The sequence below is a fragment of the Sturnira hondurensis genome, unplaced genomic scaffold, assembly GCF_014824575.4.
Source record: "Sturnira hondurensis isolate 20B ecotype Veracruz unplaced genomic scaffold, ASM1482457v3 Scaffold0017418, whole genome shotgun sequence".
In the NCBI taxonomy this organism is placed as follows: domain Eukaryota; kingdom Metazoa; phylum Chordata; class Mammalia; order Chiroptera; family Phyllostomidae; genus Sturnira; species Sturnira hondurensis.
Genome location: NW_028090049.1, coordinates 384,622 through 399,648, shown reverse-complemented (window position 1 = coordinate 399,648; position 15,027 = coordinate 384,622). Strand labels below are relative to the sequence as shown.

Below are 15,027 nucleotides of genomic sequence, written 5' to 3'. Positions count from 1 at the left end.
AGAAAGACTCAAGGAACAAGGTAGGCTCAGGAAAGGGGGAGCATGACGCTCTGAGTTCTTGAACCTCCTCCTCCCCCACAACTGTCAGGACAGCCCTTGGCACGGGAACCTATGCTCTGGACAAGCCCCTCTGACCTCCTCAAGGCACCTTTCAGACCTGCCCTTTCCACAGAGTGGGACTCCACTGAGGCCCCTGTGTGCGGGAGGAGAGAAAAGTGTGGACAAGCAGTGCCAATCCCTGCAACGTTCATTATTCCTACCCTTCAGATTCGCCTCCATGGGCTTATTCTACCCAGCTCACCCTCTCTTGCTTGGTCTCTCTCTTCCCCTCCCATCCTTTCCAGGTTCCTCTGGGTCGGCCACAGTCAAGAACCGTCTGGCCCTCATCTGTCACACACCTCATCTGTCTAGATTTTTCCCACTCTCTCTCCATTTGAGGCTTAGTCTTGGCACTGAACACACTAAGGCCATTTCAACCTCCATCCCTGCCCCGAGTCCCCTCACCTTGCACGGGCGTCTTCCTCAGCCTTCCTTCAGGGTCCCAGAACGTCGCCTTGCACCTCTCAACACCTTCTTACATGGAACATTGGCTGCAGTGGGGCTTGAAGCTCTGGGCTCTAAAGGCCTTTCTGAGGCAAAAGAGGCACTGCGACCACCAGAGCCAACCCCAGCACTGAGCAACTGTGCCATCTGGGCCACTGAAGAACTGAAACTGAGAACCCTGCCCCAGCTCCAAAGACTCCCTTACATAAGCCTGGCCACCACCTCCTCCTGCTTCTCATTGGCCATCGTCTCCCAGTGGCATTTCAGGAAGCCTCTTTGGCTCTGAAGAGTAACACTTTGCTCACATCCTGCTCAGTTGAGCCTGGGTTCTTCTCTGGGGATGGCAGGACTTGAGCACTTCCCTGAAGTTGCTCAAGAGAATAAAATGAAAAAGGGAACAAGGAGCTATGGTCTTTCCTCGATGCCTTGGAGGAATATAGTGATACCATAAGGAATTAGAAAAAGAAGCTGGCACTCAGACACCAGTGTGCTGACTGTGGAAGGGCAGGCATGTGGACCAGGCAGGAAAGGTTAGAGCGGACAGAAATGGTGGTGAGTGGAGATGCCACTCTGGATGGCGGATACACAACACAACCCACAGGGGACACACTGTAAACTGGTCACCCTGACAGCTGTGCTGTTTTATTGGCCCAGCGCACCTCACTTCATCACATTAAAAAAATTGAACAAGTTTATCAGTAACTAGAGTTTTAAGAGCAAAAATTATGTGTCTTTTAAACTTCTGTGTATGCATTGGCCAATGACAGATTCTGCTTTTAAGAGTAATGATGTTAATTCCTCCTCTTACTAACCTAAAGAATGGTAGTTGCTTACTTGTTATGTGACCTCAGAGACTAAAGGGCCTAAGAGCAGAGAATTTCAATTACTTTCATAAGAAACTATATGTTTTGAGTAAGAGAGCTTTTTAACATGTTTCTAAAACTTGAAGGAAAAATGGGCTGTTCCTAACAACACAACCTCTTCATTAAGTGAAAAATAAACCATACGTGTATAGCAGAGAATTTTGAAACATTGGCGTCAAATGCTTTATTGTTGTTCCAGTACACCTGTCTCCACTTCCCCCCACCACCACTCCTACGACCTCAGTCAAGCCCACTTCCCAACATTCACCTCCCTTCCTTTGGTTTTCCCCTTGTGTCCTTCATGCATGTTCCTCAAACACCCTTCCTTCTCCCCACCCTTCATCCCCTCCCACCTCCCCTCTGCTTATCTCAGTGTGTTCTTACTTTCAGTGTCTTGCTCATCCTTTTTCTTCCTGCTTCTGTTGATTACGTTCCACTTATTTTGACTACTGGAACTGAAAATGAACTGCTAACATGGTTTCAAAGGTTGAAGACAGAATGCACAGTTCTACAGAACAAAAAAAAAATGTTCATGAAGGTTAAAAGACACCATATGTGGTGTCTTTTGAACAATGTCCTTTTGAACATTTCTTTTGCCATTGAGGGGGAAATGGACACATGACACTCTTTGAAAAAGTAAGAAAAGAATGGACTGTTGTACACATTGTAAAGACTCCTGAATTTCAAATAAGTTAGACACAAACAGTATCATTTCAGTAATAGAACTATTTAATAGGGTTTTTTTAATGGAAAAACACACAAACAGTTAACTTTTGTAAAAAAAATTTGAAGAGAAAATGGACTTTTCTAAAGAGGAAAGAATTACACTTCAGTTGAAAAACAATCTGTGTGTACTTCATAATACAAATAGGTGACATTGTTTTAAATATCTTATTGCACAGGTCAACTGGTCTCCATGTTCATCCCACCACTCACCCCCACCCCCATCATCTCCACTTCTCAACTTCCCACCCTTTGTTTTCTCCATGGGTCCTGGATAGATGTTCCTCAAAACCCTTTTCCATAACCTATCTGAGGAATCCCCTCCCATCTCTCCTCCAGTTTCTTTTGGTTTCTTCTTAATCTCAATGTCTCTGCTTTTGTTTTGCTTGCTTGTTTGTCTTCAGGATCAGGTTCTCCTAATTTCGAATGATGGAGGGGAAAATGGATTGTTAACTCTGTTTTAAAACTTGAAAGAAAAGAGACTTTTCTGAGGAGCAAAAAATATTCAGTTATGTTGAAAACATACCATATATGTTTAGTAACACTATTTTTTAACATTTTGAGAAAATTGAAGGGGCTATGGACTTTAATGTTTTTATTTCAAGAGGGAGTTGACTCTTTTATATATACAGCCCAGAATTTCACTTAAGTAAAAAAAAAATGTGTTTAGTAATAGAATTGTTTAACATTTTTTAAAAAACACTCAAGGAAAAATGAACTGTTAACCTTTCTGAAAATTGAAGAGAAGTTGGACGGTTCTAATTTTGGTTATTTCTGAGAGGTTGGAGAAGAGACACACTGAGGAAGATGAGAAAAGCTGTGAAGGGTTGCTGGAGAGGAATTTCAAGAAACTCAATTTACCCTGTGGCCAAGCTGAATACTGTCTTTGATGATATAATTTTGTGCAAATATGAAAGGTCCAGTGAAAAAAGTATGAGTTAGGCTCCCCTCCTTTGGAAGGCTCTGCTTCTAACAGTTATCATGTTGATTCACGCATTTGCTAACCCAAGGAAGCATAACGACTTCCTTGTCAGATAGATGCCACTAGAGATTAAATCACCTAAGAAAAAGAATTTAAATTCAGTCAGAAAGAAACTGTATGTTTTCAGTAATAAGGGGTCTATGGGAAGAAAATCCGTGCGCTTTAAGGAAACTGCAGAGAAATTACAGAGCTCCCATTGTGGCACGTTCTGAAAGAATTAAGAGGAGACAGACTGAGCAAGATGAGAAAATGTGTCAAAATTTGGTGGCGAAGAATTTTAAGAAACAAAAGTTTACATGTGGCTAATTTGAATAACACATATTATGATGAAATAAGAATATCAAATATTCAAATATCAAAAATGCACTGAAAAGAGTGTGAGTTGGATTCCTCTTTCTTCCAATAAAGGGAGGAAGTTTCTCTGTACAAGCTTAGAAGCCAAATGCTACATTTACTCAAAAGACTTACATGTCAGTATAATATAATATAGAAAACATCTCTTCCCAGGTGACATGTCACAGACCCATTGGTCAACACTTTTCATGATTGATAGGTTGTATCCACTCCACGCATACCAGTACAAGCTTAGAAGCCAAACCTTACATTTTCTAAAAAGAAGTACATGTTAGCAAAACAAGGTTTAGAAAACACCTCTTCCTGGATGACATGGCACACACCAATACCTCAACACTTCTCCTGACTCACAGGTTCTATACACTGCTCCTCTACCAGTACAAACTTAGAAGCCTAAACTTACATTACTAAAAAGAATTACTTGTCAGCGAAACAAGGTTTAGAAAACATCTCTTCCTTGGTGACATGGCACACACCAATGGCTCAAAACTTCTAGTGACTCACAGTTTCTATCCACTGCTCCTCTATAAAAAAGGCAGACTCTCTCCTACAGGGAAGGCATTGCTTCCACCAAGGGCAGAGGAAGCCAGTGTTACATTATTTATTAGGACCTGCTGAGTTAGTTCAAAATGGCCCCAGGCATGAAGAACAAAGTGCGTTCTTTCACTCAACTTTATGCGAAGAAGATCTGGGATATCGGAAGACGTAAATTACAGGCGTATGGAATGCACCGACCTCTTTTTCTCCTGGACACACTGGGTCCATTTGTGATCAGTGAGATGCTGCTTTTTGTCCTTGACAAGATCGCTGCAGCTGTGTACAAGCAGATCGATGTGCAAGCTTTAAAAAGGAAAATCAAGTATTATTTTAGAAAATGGAATCTGCTGTCCCACCCAACACCAGTTATTGTGGTTTAATCTCTGTCTATGTGTTTCCACGATCCTGTGCTTGCTTACAAGACAAACCCACATGATATTTTTATGCAATGACTCCCTGTGAGGAGTTAGACAGTAGATTGTGGCTTCCTGATCACATACAAATTTGTTATGTTACAATAATGGTCTTCAGGAGGGCTCACAGTCTCCTTTTATCTGCTTCAGTGACCCATTCCAGCAGTGTAACTTCAACTACCAGGGACCATGGAATTTTCATTTGTACTTATCTTCCAAGTTCATACCACCTCAATCTCCCTGGCATGAAAGGCACCTTGAATCCAATAAAGAATGGTGCAAAGGAATTTGATGTCCTTGTTGTGTTTTTGTGACTTCCTTCCTATTGGAGATGAGTCCCCTCCTGAAATCTGAGAAGGGAAGGGGTCCTCATTTTGAGGTATCCCCCTAGATTTCGAAGGACAATTCCATATGGCAGGAGTGGTCTGAATTGTGAGCCTTCAGGGGATTTAGGATAAAGAGAAGTTGCAAAGTAAACCTCTAGAGTACAGTCCTTGGGAAGCTATAAAATCCTTCTGCATCATAATAGAACCAGAGACATTAAAATCAAAAACAGAGTGACAGTATTTAGAGGGGAGGTGGGAGGGAATAATGAAGAAAAAAGGTTAAATGTGTTTGTGGGGGTGACTTTTCTCGCAAGTCCCCCCCACCCATGTGCCACAGATGAGAGTAAACATCAATGAGACATGATGTAATCTGCTTGGGGGTGGGGGGAGGTGGCCAGTTTCCTAGAGGAAAAAAGCCTTGAGCAGTGGCCAGTTTCTCAGGGGAAAAAGGCATTGGGCCCCTTCCTCCAAGGACTTTTATTGGGTTTTAATACACAGGAATGCAGGGTGGCAAGGATCAAACAGTCGATAATCTGAGTCAGAGTCTTTCAGGAAGAGCACTTTTAGAGTTTCCCGCTCGAACCCTTAATATATGAGTGAAAGCACTCTTAGCAGAGCAGATTTCACAGGTTTTTCAGGAATTCTTTGTAATGCCAGATTTTTCCCCAGGACAGGCTCTANTGGGAGGGAATAATGAAGAAAAAAGGTTAAATGTGTTTGTGGGGGTGACTTTTCTTGCAAGTCCCCCCCCCATGTGCCACAGATGAGAGTAAACATCAATGAGACATGATGTGATCTGCTTGGGGGTGGGGGGAGGTGGCCAGTTTCCTAGAGGAAAAAAGCCTTGATCAGTGGCCAGTTTCTCAGGGGAAAAAGGCATTGGGCCCCTTCCTCCAAGGACTTTTATTGGGCTTTAATACACAGGAATGCAGGGTGGCAAGGATCAAACAGTCAATAATCTGAGTCAGAGTCTTTCAGGAAGAGCACTTTTAGAGTTTCCCGCTCGAACCCTTAATATATGAGTGAAAGCACTCTTAGCAGAGCAGATTTCACAGGTTTTTCAGGAATTCTTTGTGATGCCAGATTTTTCCCCAGGACAGGCTCTAGCAAGACAAGGAGCTGCATGCCTCCCATCAGGTATTCAGGTTTAAGGGGATTAGAGCTAGGAAGCGCTTCTCCCAGAGGACAAGGGGACTCAGGCTATCTCAAAGCTGTGGGGCGAGAGTCCATTGCTCTTTGTTGCAGCCCCCCGAGTTTTTCCATGATGGCCTCCCAAGTGATCTCTCTGGCCTAGGTTGCCCCTCCTTTGAGGGGTCTTTCCGGTCAAAGACTTCCGACCATGCTTTGGGGGCAGGGAGGAAACAGGCAGCATTTGCTACCAGAGACAAGCTTTGTCTCCTGTGGTTCACATTCCAGAGGTCACTGACTCATCCTTAGCTACAGAGGGTTGAGAGTTACAATTTCTAGAACTAGGCAGAGCAGTCCACAACAGGTTTTTAGGAACCCGTATAAGGTACACATGGACTAAACCAAGGGTGGGTAGTATCAAGGGAGCGAACTAGAGATGGGTGGAATGTGAAGGGGAGGGGATGTTGGAGAGGAAATGGATACAACTGTACTTGAAAGAAAGTGAAAAAAAATGTAAAAAAAACAAATCCACCAGCTTCAGTATGCAGATCAGAGGAGGTGGCCATGAGTCCAGATCCCGGTGCCAGGAAAGGGCATTTCCCCACTTGCATAAGGCAACAGTGAGATGGACAAGCAGACGTGAAATGGCTGCCTCGGGGATGACAGATCCACCCAAGGGCCCCGAGCAGCTTCTCAGGACAGTAAGTCTCCAGGAACAGGTTAGCGTCAAGAAGAGGGGAACATGAAGCGCTATGTTTCAGAAACTACCAGCAAAAGTGAAAGCATAGACCTTGGCTGGGGAACAGTGTGGACCTGACCAGCCCCTCTGCCGTCCCAAAGGGACCTTTCAGACCTTCAGTTTTAACAGGGTGAGACTCCACTAACCCTACTTCTGTTCCGAGCAAAGAAAAGTGTGCACAAGCAGTGTCAACCCCTGAAAAGTGATTTTTACTCTTGAAATTCACCTCCGTGACTTGCCCTCTCTTCATCTGTCCCCCCTTATTTTACCAATTCTTTCCCATCCACCCTTCTCAGGTTCCTCTGGGCTCCCCACAGTAAAGAACACTTTGCCCCTTTTTCTCACACCCATCTTATCCGTCTACATTCTCCTGGGCAGAGAGAATATAGATTCACACCCCAAACTCCTCTTTGACCCTCAACACCCACCTCTTCACTCTCTGCTTCTTGCACATTGATCTGGTTTCTCACAGCCCAAGTTTTCTAGGCTTGGGCACCCTGCCCCAAACCACACATGTTCTACAAGCTTGGAGGCAATGCACACTACTCTCTACACTCTTTCTTGTTTTGGGCCCTTTGCACCTACCCCTCTCCCCACTTTAGGGTTCATCTCAGTCCTAAACACCCTGCAGCCCTGCCCCAACTCCTCATTTTGCACAGGCCTTTTCTTCAGCCTTTCGACGGGATCCCCGTAAGTTTTCCTTATGGATGTCAACATCTGCTTACATGAAATTGGCTGCACTGTGGCTTGAACCTTGGAGGTCAACGTTGTCTTTCTGACCCAAAAAAGAGAAGGACTGTACTCACCAGACCCAGACCCAGCTCTCTATCAGCTGTGCAGTCTCGGCCAGTGAAACACTGAAACTGAGAAGCCTGTCTCTGCTCCAAAAACTGTGTTTGATGCATCTCTCTGCCACCTCTCACCACTCGTCACTGGCCATTTTCCCCACCTTGGCAGTTCAGAACACATCATTTTCTACAAACAAAAACACATGACTCACATTCTGCTTTTAAAATTTGCTTATGCTTTTGTAATTTTTTGAAAGAAAAGCAGTTTTAATACTCTTTATCTTTACTTTCATTTTTTTTACTCATGTTATTGTTGTTCAAGAACAGTTGTCTCAAGTTTCCCTTCACGACTCCCCTCTCATGGGGGGCTCTACCTGCAGAACTGCCCTGGCAGTTGCAGACGTCAAGGAGACTTGCAGAAAGACTGAGATCTCAGGCTACAACAAAGCCAAAGTTTGAACATCTTTCTGCCCCTCCTTTGAAGACCCCTAAGACCTTCCCTGTTGGCCCATTGTGACAATGCTGGTCTTAGGTTGTCCCTCCTCCTTTGAGGAATCTTACCCATCACTGGCTAACCTGTCACCTGCCTGGGCCAAGCAGAGGGAAGTGAGGGAGGCAGGAGCTGCACTCTAGGCAGGAGGTAATGTTCTGTCTCCTTAGTGGCTCAGGTCTCTAAGGCCTTTACACTCAGCCCTAGCCATGGGGCAAAAGGGTACAGTTCCTGACACCAGGCAGGAGGACTCCCAACATCTCCCCCTTTTTTGTTAGTTTTGGCAGATGCAGGGGTAAGTCTGATGAAGCCTGCTACTTGCCCTTTGCATACACAATCTTTGGAAACATTTTGCATATACATTTCAAGGCACAAAAGACCACAGTAATAGGAGGCACCCCACAGCCCCCATGACCCAGATGCCCAAATTCAGTCCTCCAAACCAAGTTTTTGGATTGAGCCATTGTAAGTTATTATGCAGGGTCTGAAAGACCTCTAACTCAGTAATTTGTTTAGTGTCCTGAAGCTGCGGATGCAGCTCAAGCTGGAGCTGATCAATTTGCCCTTTAAGATTGGAGGAAAAAGCCCCTCGAAGGTGATGTTGGACCGCCTCCTATGGACGCTGACTGGAGTTCCACTTTAGGGGAGTGACACACAGCTTCAGAAGCCGGGATCGCAGGTGAGCTGCTGGCAAGTGAGAAGAGCATCCTGCCATTCTCCCGGCCATATTACTTCAGAATCTATAGCTGAGAGCCTGACGAAGATCTCCTGGTCAATATGTGTTTGTTGGATCATTTCTTGGGTTGTATTGGTGAGGAGGGCATCAACAGTATGAGCAGTCTGGACAGACTCAGCCAGAGCAGGGGCAACCACTGCAGCAGAGGCAGCTATGACGACAGCAGAAACAATACAAGCAGTGAGAGTTCCTAAGAAGCACTGCACTCTCACCTGAGAGAGAGGACAGTTGAGGGCGGTGAGGCTCCCTGAGTCTTCCCATTCATGCGCCACATTGACTGGCAGCCATGTTTCTTTTTGTCCAGGAACTACAAAAACCGTAGTGAAATTGGGTTGAGTAACATCAGCGTGGGTAAGATGGCTGGCATAGGTAGGGCCAGGGGAAGTATGGAGACAAAATATCATTGAGTTTTTATTGTAAGTTAAACGAGGCATCCTTGGGACAGCTAGAAAAAGATAGGGGTGAAAAGAACAGGTAGAAACCCAGGAACTATTAACACCCTTCTGGATTTCACCTTCTTTTTATATAGAAGGCATCCTAGAAGGCGTTCCACAAAAGGGAGTCCCGTTCTCCAAGTTTTAGGATGCCAGGGGCTAGCTAGTGTGGTTTGGAGACATGACTCTTAAAACGGGAGCTCCAGTTCCCCGCGCCGTCCCACCCCACATTCCTGTAGGCAGTGTTAAGTTTGGCAGGGACAGTGGTAGAACCCACACTAGCATACACTTCCCACTGGGCACCCCATTTTTTAAATTGTTAATGGGGTATTAGGAATATCAATGAGTGAGGGCTGTTGGTCTCTACACAATGACCAAGTGATAGGCTCAGAAGTTGGGTTTTTTTTAATATTTTTATTTATCTTTGGAGGGGAAGGGAAGGAGAGAGGAAGGAAACATCAATGTATGGTTGCTTCTCATGCATCCCCTGCAGGGAACTGGCTCCTGCCGGAAACTGGCCTGCAACCCAAGCATGTGCCCTGACTGGGAATCGAACCGCAATCGTCTGGTTCACAGGCCCGGGCTGAAGTTTTTGTCTTAAGTTTGCAAACGGGTACATCTGGAGAGGCAGGACAGGGGTGGCGGTTACTATTGTCCCTATCCATTTCTTCTCTAAAGCCTATGGCTCCTATGAGGGAGATATCAGCTTGAAGTTCCTTATTATCAGTGGCCTGTGCACACCATTTAAAAGTTATGGGTAAACAGAGAGTGTCAGACAGTGTGGAAAAACAAGCAGGCAAATGTTTTGACACATGGACAGTATTTGTAAGGACAGATTACCAATGTCGTTTTTCCTCTAAAGGTCCATCTGGGGGCAGGGAGCCAGGTGCTTCCTGTTTTTTGGTATCATTGCTGGATAAAGGAGGCTCTGAATTCCACCAGGTATGGAGTTCAAATATGGGTGGATCCAGGATACGGCTCCAGTAAATACACTGAGTCTCAACAGCAAGGCCCAAGCCACCAAAACCAGCTAAGAGGACAAGAGTCAACATAACTTTGATGGAAGTAGAGGACACTATAGACAAGTAGGCTAAAAACCTGTTTTCTGGAGTGTCATCGACCCCTGATTGCTGAATCAATTGTTTTTGCCCTGTAAATAAGGGTATTCAGAACACCCCACATTCCTCCCTGGGGTTGACATTGAGAACTGTGTTCAGGGGGTTGCATCTCCTGAAGTCAGCATGTCTTCACTTTTCTTGCTCAGATCTGCTCTTTCTGTTCTTTCATCCAGACTACTTCCTGTTCGAGCCGTGGAGTCCTGACCAACAGTCACATCTGATGCCGGAGAGGGTCTATTGTGATATGGCTTTACTCTTTTACAGCCACAGTGGTCCTATAGGAACAGAAACGCAAGCATACCCTCTTCCCTAGGTTAATGGTTCCACCGGGCCTTCCCACCTTCCTTATCCCAGTGGGTCTTTGTATAAGACCAAAGGGTGCGAGCTTGCAGGCCTGTGGTGTACAAAACATTTGTCTATGGGTGTTCTTAAACTGTCATCACAATTTAAAAGATTATATGTGTACATTGCCAGCATGGTTAAATTTGGGGGAGAGGTTTCCTGACTCCCCCTTTGTTTTACTTAATAATGTGTTGGAGGTTTGGTGAGCTCTTGACCTGTAGGATTATAGCAGATACCTGTTTTATGCTGAACTCCCCACTTTTCTGAAACAACCTGAGTGGCTTTCACAATGTATCCTGGTGCACTATCAGTTTTGATTTCTTCTGGGAGGCCTGAGTGACTGAAGGCCTCGAGCCAATGGGCTCTAATGTGTTTTGCAGATTCTCCCATAAGTGGGGGTCGTGTGAGGCACCTGAACAAGTATAGATACATGCAAGTATTTGAACTTCCAAAAGGAGGAAGGGTAATGAGTAACATCTGTTTGCCAAATTATCTGAGGCTGTAACCTTCTGGGGTCAATGCCAAGAGCAGAGGGAGCCTTACAAAGAATCTGACAGTCAGGATGTTCCTTACGTATTTATTTGGCCTGTGCTTTAGGAATTTAAACTCTCTACATAGGGCTTGGCTATTTGGATGGAAAAAAATGATGAGATGTTACCGCAGGTTGAAAAGTATCTGCTAGGTTGACAAGGGCATCAGCGAGTGGTTACCTTCTGCCATAGGGCCAGGCGAGCCTGAATGAGATCAAGTATGGGTAACATATAAAAGATGTTCTCTTTTATCCAGAAGACACTTTAAGGTTAGAGAGAGATGTAATAATTGAGGTTCCATAGAGCCTTACAGCAAGGCTTGGTCCATATGAAGAAGAATATATACAGTGTATCCAGAATCACAGACTAAATTAACAGGCTCCTCAGGCCATTGCAGGTAAAGCCCTCCAGAGATAAAATGTTTCTATTCATTTCCTTCCTTCCAGGTGATGGCAGCTTTACCTGTTCTTCCTGAGCCATCAAGAAAAATGGTTTCAGCCCTGGGTGGCATAGCTCAGTGGATTGAGCGCGGGCCTGCGAACCACGCGATCGCGGTTCGATTCCCAGTCAGGGCACATGCCTGGGTTGCAGGCCAGTTCCCGGCAGGGGACTCACCAGAGGCAACCATACATTGATATTTCTCTCCCTCTCTCCTTCCCTTCCCCTCTAAGGATAAATACATAAAATCTAAAAAAATTTTAAAAAAGAAAAACGGTTTCAGCTTTAGGAATAGGAGTGGCATTGAATTTGTCCCCTAAGCAGATATTAAGAGTGAGGAGGTTTTGAAGAGGTTTATCAGAAGGTACATGAATGTTCAGATCTCCATCGAAATCAGCGCTTGCACACTAGAATTCTAAGAAGTGACTATTAAGTTGTTGTAAATAGGTTTGGGTGAGTGGAACATTTATCACAGCTGGGTCGTGGCCAAAAATCAGAACTACCCTGTCATGCCCCTTAACGATAAGCTGACACCCTGCAATGACAAAAGTAGTCATTGTACCCTGAGGTGAGGCTGATGAGATAAAAAATACCACTGGATCATTTCTAAATTAGGTGACAACTGCCCAAATAAACCAGTAGGTGTCGCTAGAGTAGGAAAACAACAAAGTCTGAAGGGGGGAGTTGTTTGTTAACCCTTGTAAACTGTCTGCAGGAGATACACTGATTGACTAAATTTAATTCCTGCAGAGCCTGGCTACTGAAAGTTCTGGGAAAGTTTAAAATCGGGCTCTCCTTTAAGGGTATTAAATAGGTGAGTTAACTGTCTTGTAGTAATTCCCAATTAATAATTCCTAACAGCTGCTGTAAGCTGTTGAGGGTTAAAGGGATCTGGCACCTGAGTGTGAACTATTTATGGTCTGACTATGAGATGAAATAAAAGGTGCCCCAAATATCACCAGGGCTGACACTGTTGTACTTTTTCTGGGGCTATAAATAATCCTCCGGAAGAAACATTCATCTTTAAGACACAGGTAAACTTGCTTTAACTCTTTCTGAGGTGCTGCCGCAATTAAGGTGTCATCCGTGTAATGATCAATAACACTTTGCGGAAATCAGTTTCTGACTGGCTGAACAACCTGATGAACAAAATGCTGACAAATGGTGGGGCTGTTTAACATCCCTTGAGGTAAAACCTTCCAGTGAAATCTCTCTAAAGGTTGTGAATTATTAAACATGGAAACTGAAAAAGCAAACCTCTCAGGATCCCTTTTAGCTAAGGGAATGGTAAAGAAACAGTCCTTTTATTTTCCCATCACTTTTACTATTTAGCCCCAAAGTCTGATCCTTGCCTTCCTGGGAGGGCTCCTCATCTATAGGCTTTGAGCCCTTAACCCTTGGCTGCCCAGTTTCCAACCAGCAGGGACCAGTGCAAATGAGGCTCCAAGCAGCAGCTGAAAAACAACCTCAGCTTTAAAAAAGCTATTTTTTTTCTTCTGCTTAGAGAGACAGGCCCCCTGCTGTTTCTGCAGGCTGCAGTGAGTTTGAGCAGTGAGTTAGTTGCCCTGTTGTTCTCAGGACCTGGTAGCTCCTAGGTTCACAGTTTGCAAGGAAAGTGGGAAGAATGGGGGTGCTCAGCTTAAATATGTTTTAGACAAAAGTGTTCATGTGCCAAGGGCCTTTCATGACTTGATTGACTAACTAGTCCCTCTGGGAGAATAGCCAGTTGTTCCCCATGGGAATGAATAGTGTTTACAGTTAAAAATGAGTTAAAAATGGTGCTTAATATTTTGTGGAGAAGGGCTAGTTCTCCCCGGGAGACAGTACACCTATATTTCATTTTTAGAATAAAAGGTCACAGCTCTGGCATAAACAAGGAGTATTATTAATATTCCTTTAACATGTTACACCCCCATCCCATTTACAGACATGTTTGTTTTCATTTACAGCCCCTCCAGGAACCAATATTGGCTAGAAATAAGAGGCATATCTGCTCCTATGTCTAATAGACCATGGAATTCTTGGTGTTTTATTGTTTATCTTTAACATAGGCTTTTTTAGCCCTTAGTGGTCATACTAGACCATCGTAAAGTTAGTCCTACCAGCCCCGGGGGCAATGGCCCCCACATCCTTTTGGAGCACTGATTACCTCACCTTGTCCCTTTAAGATGAGTTCCATGGTGGTGCCCAGGTCCAGACTTGGGCTCCCCCCTAGTGGCCCTACGGAGATTGCAGACCCAACATTTTCCTGCGGCCAGAACTGCTGGGGCTCCTGTTTGGGTTCTGGGGTACTGGAACTTGCACCCCTCCTCTCGTTTTCCCTAAGGGAAAGCAGTAATTTCCCATCCCTGTCATGGGTATACCCGCATTGATTGGCTTATTGTTTGCCTTTACGGCAGCAAGGACACTCCTTCACTGGAAATTTTTTATTCTTACTGCCACACTCTTTCCAATTGTGTCCTGCCTTGCCGCAATTAAAGCATTTAATCTCGCCTATTGAGGCTGCAGCAAGTAACATCTCCTTTTGCTGTTCTGTTCCAACATTCTGACAGGCTTTGATTTATACCGTTTGTTACTAAAGCTATATGTTTTTCTCAATTTAAATAAAATCCTCAACCTTTGCTGACAACTAAAAGTAAGTAATTAGCATGCTTTACATCGACAAATTTGTGAACACATTCATAACTTTGAGAAACAGTTTTCCCCCCACTGGCAAATACATTTACTTTTTTTCCTTTGCTGATTACTGCATTCCTCCAGTGTGCTCAAAAGTGAGCTGTCTCATTATCTAGTGCCCGTGACAACTTTAGGGAGGCTGGAGAAGAGGGAGGGATGATACTAATCTTGGCATGGCTTGTTCCCAGGACCAAAGCAGCCCCCGAGCCTCCAGAAGGAGAGTTCAGACATGTTAAGAGATACATTCAATCCATTTTTTTCTTCCTGAGATTTTTACTGTCTCAGAGGGGAGTGAGATGTTTTTACTTCCTTAAACAATCAATTGAAATTCTTTCTGAGTAGAATCCTTATGATATAACAACATTAGAGATCTCATTCCACTTAACAGAGGTTTAGCAAAACATTTTGAGGCCAAGACTGAGCTGTTCCTTTAAAAAACAGAAACAGAAACAAAATTCAAGCAAACCAGTATTTTTGAATTAAATCCTCTAAAAGGAGGGAGACACTGGCCTTAGAATCTTATCTCAAAACACCTGGTGCCATTTCAACTTCTGCCCAACTTTTCTCTAAATAGCTAAGTCTAAAGATCCCTTATCCAGGAACTAGGGGTGGTACTCATTCCTTAACAACTCAAAGCAAATTATTTCTGGTCTTTGACCTGACAGAACACAGCCTCAGGGAGCTGCTGAATTAGCCTGAAATATTGCTCTTGCTCCTCAGAGACCCCGTTTTCCATGATTGAGGGCCTTGTAACAAACCTTTAAAGGTAACTGCTCAACTAATATATGAAAGAACCATTTTGGGAAACTTCTCCCACCACAAGGGCAGCAATTATGAAACCAGTTTCACCTCCACCTTCACTCCATC

The 15,027-nt window shown here is 44.3% G+C and overlaps 1 long non-coding RNA gene across 1 annotated transcript; it reads right to left on the bottom strand.

Annotated features, from left to right (window-relative positions):
• Positions 1-2,123: 2,123 nt before the first annotated feature.
• Positions 2,124-4,287, bottom strand: LOC119002120 (uncharacterized). The gene is made up of 2 exons (XR_005069687.1): positions 4,201-4,287; positions 2,124-2,545 (listed from the first exon to the last, which is right to left on the bottom strand). It is a non-coding gene; the product is annotated as an uncharacterized LOC119002120 (long non-coding RNA).
• Positions 4,288-15,027: the final 10,740 nt, after the last annotated feature.